Source organism: Trichosurus vulpecula, chromosome 5, assembly GCF_011100635.1.
Source record: "Trichosurus vulpecula isolate mTriVul1 chromosome 5, mTriVul1.pri, whole genome shotgun sequence".
Lineage (NCBI taxonomy): Eukaryota > Metazoa > Chordata > Mammalia > Diprotodontia > Phalangeridae > Trichosurus > Trichosurus vulpecula.
The window spans coordinates 234,526,107-234,535,199 of NC_050577.1; positions in this window are offsets into that span (position 1 = coordinate 234,526,107).

Consider the following 9,093-nt stretch of genomic DNA (forward strand, 5'->3'; position numbering starts at 1 on the left):
TTTAAAGGTTTTAATATACATCTATATAGACATTTTATTTTCTGATGGGAATGTGGAACCTTGAGTCAATTCCTGCTACTCATTTGTATGCTGATAAATGATTTATACAGCAATGTTCTTGGAACAGTTTTCTACTTCAGTCCCCTTTTCTGCCCCAATTCAGTCTTGTTCAACCACCTCCCACACCCACCCTGAATCCTTTGGAATTTGATTATAACATCACTCTCTATCTTCTGAATTTTAGGATCTTTCTGCAGAGCACCAAATTTATCCTCCTCGTTTGTCTTTGCTTATGCTTTTCTTCTTCCATGGTTATCTGTTCCCAATGGCCCAGAGCATTTAGGAACTCAAAATTAATACTTGATATGATCCCATGAAACATTTCTCATAATTTTCTTTAAAAATTGGGTTGGTTTTTGATGTACACATTTAACTTCAAATTCAACTAATATTTATTACGCATTAAGCAAGGCAATGCATTATGTACTAAGAATGCCAAGTTTTTCTTTGAAGCAGTCCCTTTATAATAGAGTTTACATTTTATTGAGCAATACAATATATAAACAGATAAGCAAACAGGAGCTAATTTGAGGGAAGAGAGAGCACTAACAAGGAAAGATGTCTAAAAGCACTGAAAAAACTGTATTTTATCTAAGAGGCAAAAAGGAGACAAAAAGCTTCTGTAGCTTGGTAGTGAAATAGTCAGATTTCTGCTTTAGGCGGGTTAATTTGAAAGCTATGTGGTGAACAGACCAGAGAGGGGAGTGAAGGGAAGCAGGGAGACCAATTTAGATGGTATTTTGTCAGTTTAGCTGAGCACCGATTTGGGCCTGAATTAGGAGGGTAACCATGTGAGTGGAGAAAAGAGGATGGATTTGAGAGATGCTAAAAAGATAGAATTGATAAGCATTGGCAACTAATTAAATAAAGAAGTTGATAGGGAGCAAAGGGTCAAGGATAACTTCAAGGCTCTTAAACTGGGTCCCTGAAAAGGATGATGGGGCCCTTATGTAAAGCCAATCATGGCAGCACATCTGAGGACTGCTGCTGTGAATAATTTCAAGGGTCTAATCACATAGTATAATGAACTCTCTCTTTATTCAGCAATAAACTATTGTTCAATAAACCAAAGCATAACATTCATAGCAATGTCCCTAAGCAAAACATACATGTATATATATATATATATGTATATATTTCATATCACTCAGTTATGTCATATGACACATAGCACATATCATAGCATTCAGTAGCATTCCCCAAAATACTTGTTTACACAGCAGGGGAGCCCCTGGCTAAGGTCTTTCTTAGCACAACACATCCTTAAGGGGTAGCAGCAAATACCACACCATGTACCCCTAGGTCACAGGAAAAACAATCTCCTTAATACCAAGCATCCAAGTAAAGTCCTCTTTCATCTTGACTCGAGGTTGACTTCCAAGTCCCATGGCTCTTCCCCTGTGGGCTGACTGCTCCTGACTCTTGCCTAGATTCACAGGTAGGCAGCTCTCTGCTCCTGTACCAGGCCTTATCTCATGGGGATTGCTTCACTCCAAGCTCTTCTTGCTCCTGCCCGACAGCAGGCTTCAGGGGCTCCTGCCCGCAGGTTCTGCCTCTGGGAAAGCAAAGCTTAACAGGCAATATAAACTACCCACACCACCATCTCAATTCACCTCCAAAGGCCAGAGGTTCTGTGTTAACAGCTCAGTTCACTTTAACAGCTCTCAAAAGGGGCTTGAGCTAAGCATCCTTCCAATGGGCAGGTTTCTGCCCTATAGCTCTATTTGTTTTTATAACTCAGAAGCTCCCTCAGCAACTCTCTGCCATCAGAGATCTCCTCTGGCCTCTTAGAGGTCTCCACTGTGCTCTCAGAGTTCTCCTCCCAGCTCTCAGATGTTTCCTCTCAGCTTTTAAAGGTCTCTTCTCAGCTCTTTTATGTTTCCTCTCAGCTCAATGCTCAAAGCTCATTCTTCTTCTTTGTCTCTTCCCCTCATTCTCTTCTTCTCGATGCTGGCTTACCCCTCTCAATTCTGTCTCTCTCAATGTCTGCTTTCTCACAATCTGGGCTCTCTTTAAAGACAGTTCTAGTCGGCCTCTTATTGGTTAGAACTCATTGCCAGTCTCTGATCGGCTAAAACTCATGCATATCTTATTGGCTAGAACTCAATGCACATACAAGTCTCTGACTGGCTATAATTCAATCCAGCAAAAATTCTACTTTGCTTGCCATTACGCCTTTGCATAGGGACAACACCAAATAGAGAAGTTTGGAGAAAGTGTGTGGATGAGTGAGTGTGTATGTCTGTGTGTGTGTTATGTGTGTGTGTGTGTGTGTGTGTGTGTGTGTGTATGTTGGATAATGAGGTTTTTTTTGGACAAGTTGAGTCTGGTGTTACTATAAAATATCTGGTTGGAGTTATCTAGCAGGCTGCTGAAGATGCAGGACCAGACTTTGGGATAGAGATTAGGGCTTGATATATAGTTTTGGCAGCCATTGCATAGAAATGATAAATAAACCCATGGACGCTTATGAGCACATTGAGAATGTTGAGAGGATAGAGAATATGGTCAAGGACAGAACTATGGGGGATTGATAAGAAGTATATACAATGGCTTTTAGCGTGTTTATTAGGACCTTGCTACATGGCAGTCACTGTGCTAAGAGCTGAGAAAGCCAAAAAAAAAAAAAGAGTTCCTACCTTCAAGAAATTTACATTCTATAGGGGAAGGAGTGAAAGTGAACTGAATGTGAGAGAGGAATGATCAAAGAGAGGAGATGTAGATGGAAAAGTTCAGAGAGAAAGTAAGAGAGCCACAAAATGAGTGAGCATGGATGACCTGAGTATTTCCTGAAATAGTGGTCTGAGGAAGGGACTCATCAATCAGAGGAAGGAATGATAAGGGCATAGGTATCTCCAATATAAGAAACCTGATCTGTGGGTTAGCAATGGAAAAATTCAGAGTCAGGAGCAGATCCAGGAGAGAAGTGATTATGGATTCCTGTGATATAGAGGCTGCTATACTTGACTTTGTAAATCTTAAGATGCCATTAAAATCATAGATCTTTGTTCTGATAAGGATATCTAGAACTTTTGACTGTTATTTGGATTTTTATTTGTCTGTTTTCAAAGAGGACCAGTGACATCATGGAGTGATGCTTTGACCTCAGCATGAATTGGATGTAAGTGAAACAGAGATGCACAAAATCATCAGCCTCATTCTCTCTTCCAGAACTATCAAAGTCCAGTGGCAAAACATAATTCAAGATGAATGGAGATGGCCTCAGATGCAGTGGATAGATAACCTTGGCATCTTTGATGCCTGACAAAGCTCTACATGCTCTACTGCTTCAGCTGTCTCCACAGCCAAATTGTTCCCATCCCCCCATTCTGCTGGGGGATGTCTTCACATGCCTGGGGTAGACACTGCCCCTAACTCACCAATGGGTTTGAGGTCTGTCAGTTACCCTCAACTTGGTTTGGCCTCTCGGCTAAGATAATTTACCAAGGTGCGGCCCCTGAAGATGCTACAGCTTCTTGGAGGCATAGGTGAGAATATTATTTATTTGGATAGTAGGGAAAATCTTCAAATCTCTTTGGTCTTACCCTTTTCAACTGATTTTTGTTAGCCCTCAAAACTAAGCCAAAGCCAGATTATTTTGGGGACAGCTAGGTGGCACAGTGAAAAGAGTGCCAGGCCTGGAGTCGGGAAGATTCCTCTTCCTGAGTTCAAAGCTGACCTCAGAAACTTACTAGCTGTCTTACTAGCTGGACAAGTCATTTAGCCCTCTTTGCTTTAATTTCCTCATCTGTAAAATTATCTGGAGAAGGAAATGGAAAACTGCAGCAGTATCATTGCCAAGAAAACCCCCAATGGAGTCATGAAGAGTTGGACAGGGTTGAACATGACTGAACAAGACTAATTGTGGATTCAGAAGCTAATACTTCCTCTGTTCTAAATCATTAAGAATACTGAATCTTCCATCCATGTAGTTTTCATATTTTTAATACCATATAATTAAAATAGTGAGAAACAAATAAAAAAATCCAGAGGAGTTTAAATAAGAATAACAGCTCACATTACAGAGCACTTGAGGTAGTTAATGTAAGTACTATTATGCCCGTTTTATAGAGAAGGAAACTGATTCTCAGGAAAGTTCATTGATTTACCCACAGTCAAAAAGTTTAGTAAGTAGTAGACAGAATCTAAACTCAGGTTTTCTGGTTCATTCTCTTCCCCTCTGCTGCCTTTCTATGTAACCAGGAGGAAGTCAGCAAAATATTATATGCACAGGACACAATTCTGATTTACTATTGATTTGATGATTTACAAATAACTACATTGTGCCAATAGAGAAAATCTATTGAATGTTTAGATTGTGGGAGATTTTAAATTGTGTCATCTCTGTTCCAAATAGCATTCAGAAGCTTCTCACATTTTCCTGCACTTGGAGAGTGCATGAGGTTTGCAAATGCAAAACGTTGATGTGTTAGGGCTGAGAGTTTGACTATAAACATTTGGTGGGCTGTCAGTGCTGACAATTACATACAATTGGTGACCACTGATGTTACACATCTAAAATGACAGAATTACTAAATTTATCCAGATCTATGCATCATATGTATCTATGCTGGTGCCTTCCCTTGGTGGATTCTTTATAGGTGGTACTTCCGCAAATATGGTTCCAAGTTCCAGAAAGCCAAAGATTAAGAAATAACTTGATATTTGTTTGATTGATTGAAGCAAAGGAAAATTCCTAGTATAATGAAAAAATATTCTATGGGTAAGAGAATCCAAAGGTAAATCTCCCACCACCCCTAAAAAAGAGAGAGAGAACTATCAGTGATAATTTTAATTAAAAACACGATAAAGAGAATGGAATGATCACAAGAATTCTGAGGGTGACTGGAAAACCTAATAAAAGAACTCTGAAGGAAGAGAAAAAAATACCAGCCAAAGGAGAAAACTATAGCAAAGTAATGTAAATTCTGAATAATATAGGAAACAGACCTCAGAAATTCAATGACATAACAAGAAATTTTTAATATAAAAATTAAAAAGATAAGCCAAATTGGAATAATATATAAGATCACTAATATTTTTAATTATCTCAAAAACAGGCATGAAGAACTTAGATAAACATAATCAAGTTTCCCAAAAAGGTACAATTAAACAAATAGTTTTTATACCATACAAAATTAAATTGAACTAAATAAAATTGTCCAGAAATATTTGGAAAAAAGGCAAAGTAAAAATTGGTAAAAATACATAGGTGACAACCAGAGAGAAATCTCAGATGTAACAGACCTAAAGAAATGATTTCCAAAATTCAATACTCTCAGATGAAAGATAAAAGGCTGTATGCATATGAGAAGAGATAGATTCCAATGTACCAAGTCATGTTAAGACTCTACAAGTATCACAAAAGAGAAAAAGAAATCTAGAATGATCTAACAAAACCCAAAGACAGATACTAGTCAAAGGATAATGCAATCTAGAAGTAGAAGGGAAGCAGAATCCATTTAGTCCAACTATAATCTTCTCATTCAGAGGAGGATATTGAGCAAAATGCTAAAATAACATGCTCACACACAGGTATTAAGCATCAGAGGTAGAATTTGAACTCAGATTCTTTGCTTACAGAGCAACTGTTTTTTCCATTCTCCCACATGTCTCCTATAGACTACCCAATAATATATTTATCTTATCAAGTTAAATGTAATTCTATAAGATGGGGGAAATGAACTTCAACTTAATGACTTTTAATTAATTAATAATTTATAAACCTTTCTGTTGACAAAACCTGAAATGGAGTTTTCCAATGACCAATGTGGTGGAATTTAAGAAATGTAAGCAAATGTAAGGTCTCTTCTAGTTCTAAATGCTGACATCCTGTGAAACTGCAATTCGGGATGCACCATCTCCTTTCCCTTGGGTCTTCAGTTTGTGGTCTTAGCCTGTCCTCCTTCTGTCCCTTTCACAGCAAAAGAAGAAAACCTAATCCACACAAAGAGATACTGAGGCAGGTCTAGAATTACAGGTCTAGAATTCAATTCAACTCATTTTTAAAGGGTTTTGGCTTTTCCCTTACATCCTTGGCCTAATTTTTTTTTATCTTGTGAGATCATAGATCTTAGAATGGAAATATGGCTTCAGGACCATTTTGTCCAAACCTCTAATTTTATAGAATTGTTGTTTAGAGATTAAAGTGACTAAAATTATTTGCCCAAACTCACAGAGATACTCAATAGCAAAATGAGATGTGAACCAGATTTCTCTGACTCAAATCCAGGAGTCTTTCAGCTCTACCAAATACCTCAAGGCTTGATGAGACAAGAACCTTATTTAACATCTAATTGATGGCCAATTACCAGGAGTACTTTATGGCACATCTCCCCTAGAGATGTATAATGAAAGAAAAATGTTGCTAATATGTAACTGGTTTTTCTGTTGTTGATTCAGCTCTCCCCAGTTAATACGTTGGTATTCTGTCATTTAGACACAGCCTTTATGCTTTTAAACAGCTAATGACCAATTCAGTAACTAATGCCTGGGCTCATATGATATTCCTTTACTATAAAATAGTCCCTGAGCACTCCTAAAAAGAAGGCTGATCTACCTCCCTAGTCTCAGTTTTCCAGTAGCAAGGTATATTACAACTTCACACTCATAAAATAATTTGTGGCTTTAAAAACAAATCTGACTTACACTTTCATTTTTGAGAAAAAGAATTATGCCCTAAATCATACCTTGACATAAAAGCTTATATATGAAGTGTTACTTGCTGAGAAATCCTAAGTGGTTTGGAGACTAAAGCAAGGTCCTATGAGTGGACATTAGAATGCTCATGCTGCTTGAATGCATTAACATATTTAGGCCTCTAGGATGTATTTTTATATGGTTAGTGCTATTGTGAATTCTGGAGTAGGCAGAACTTAGACATCCACAAGCTTTCCCATAGGTGCTGGTAGAGTAATTGGCTGATAAAAGGAGACCTGAGGACTGGGGGAGGAGGAGAGTAAAAAGCAAACAAACCCAGGGTTTGAAACGATCTATAAATTTCAATTGCCCATTGAAACCTATGATTTAAAACAGGTTTAAGGGTAGCAGTTTCCATTACAACTAAGAAGACATATTCCTTGAGATCAAGGACTCTTCTTTCTTTCTCCCTCCCTATTTCCTTCCTTCCTTCCTTCCTTCCTTCCTTCCTTCCTTCCTTCCTTCCTTCCTTAATTCTTTCTTTCTTTCTTTCTTTCTTTCTTTCTTTCTTTCTTTCTTTCTTTCTTTCTTTCTTTCTTTCTTTCTTTCTTTCTTTCCTTCTTCCCTCCCTCTCTCCTTCTCTCCCTCCCTCTTGTCTTCCTTCCTGCCTTCTTTCCTGCCTTCCTTCCTACCTTCCTTCCTTCCTCTTTGTATACCCAACACGTATCACAGTCCCTCCCAGCTATTAAATAACTTTAAAATACTTTTTGAATTGGACTTTCTCTCTAATATTCATTTTAATTGGTCCATGTATACACATAGACACATTGCTTTGTTTTTTTTGTTGCTGGTTTTTAGTAAGGAAGGTTGTGGTGTAAAGGCAACTCAAGTACGTATTTGGAGTCAGAAGACTTGGATTCACACACACTGCTGCTTATGGAATCTTGCAAGAAATCATTTGATCTTTCTGAGGCTGGATTTTCTCTTCTGTCAAAGGAGACAGTTGGAACAACTGATCTCTAAGGTCCCATTAGGCTCTAAATCTATGATCCAATTGTCTTTTCCATTGTGCTGATATCCCCTGAAGTTCTCAGCACTAATAATTTCTTTGACTGGAGGGATTTTCCCCTATGTTTCTAATAAATTTGACATCTATTACCGAGAGGGAAGGGGTAAGGGAAACACATTAATCTCTTAATTCACTTTCTTGTATTGGGAAATTGGTGGGTGCCCTGCAGGTTAGATTTGGAGCTAGGGGACCTGACTTTGAACTCCAGCTGAGCACTACTGTCAGTGTGATGTGGGAACAATATATGACTTTTCTAGGATTCGAAACCCTTGTATCTAAGATTAAGTCTCTAACCCACCTACTTACTGTTAACCCAAGATCCTAGTTGAACTTGTCAGGCACAGAGTTTCAAAGTTCAGGGAGATTCATACTCAGTGGATCAATGTAGCAATTTATTGATAGTTTACAAACTGGATTGGTAAACAAAGGATACTAAGTATACATATGCTTGGCTTCTTGACGACCATTTTGCATTTCAACGTTAGCTGTGGTTCTAAGGAGTGAAGCAACCCACATAGCAATACCACGTAACCAGTTCTGGCCCAATTATTACATGCTACTTTTGAATGGTCTGGCAAGGTTAAGGTCTATTAGGTTTTCTAGAAGATCCTGTAGGATAAGGAACAAAGGGACCAAGGATTTTGCACAAGTATTCCCAGCTAAGTAGATCCCAGGTACTTCTGAATATATATGGTGCTAATGTGATCAAAGATCTATGCCATTTTGTAACAACAATGCTGCTTGCAGCTCCTGTGCAGCTGTAAGGCCAATAACACCAGCACACCGGAGGGCTGCTAGCACAGCTTCTTTGATCTGTTTTTCTAAGGAAAGCAACTTTAAGGGGCTAACAATCTCACTTTAATTAAACATATATATATATATATATATATATATATATATATTTATATATATATATTTATATATATATATATCATTCACTTAGTTTTGGGGGAAAAGTCAGCACTCTGAAATTCAGAGCAAATACAAACAGGTATTACAAAATGAGAAAATAACACAAATCAACAGACAGGCTTCTAATTGTCTGACCAAGACAATACATAAATAGTTACCAAAGACAGAAGCACCAACATCTGGGTTTTCAAAGCTGGGGGGCTCCTTAACAGCTACCCAGAGTCTCACCTGGCTACATCACATGAACACTCTTCCCATGAGTGAGCCCCCAAGCAAAATGCTGACCTCAGAGTATATATACTGTTTCCAATCAAGGACTCTTGGTTCAATCAAAGACTCTTGATTCAAAGAAAGGCAAGACTCACTCAAAGGCACTTGATTGCCTTAGGGCTGAGAAGCACTCCAAAAGAAAA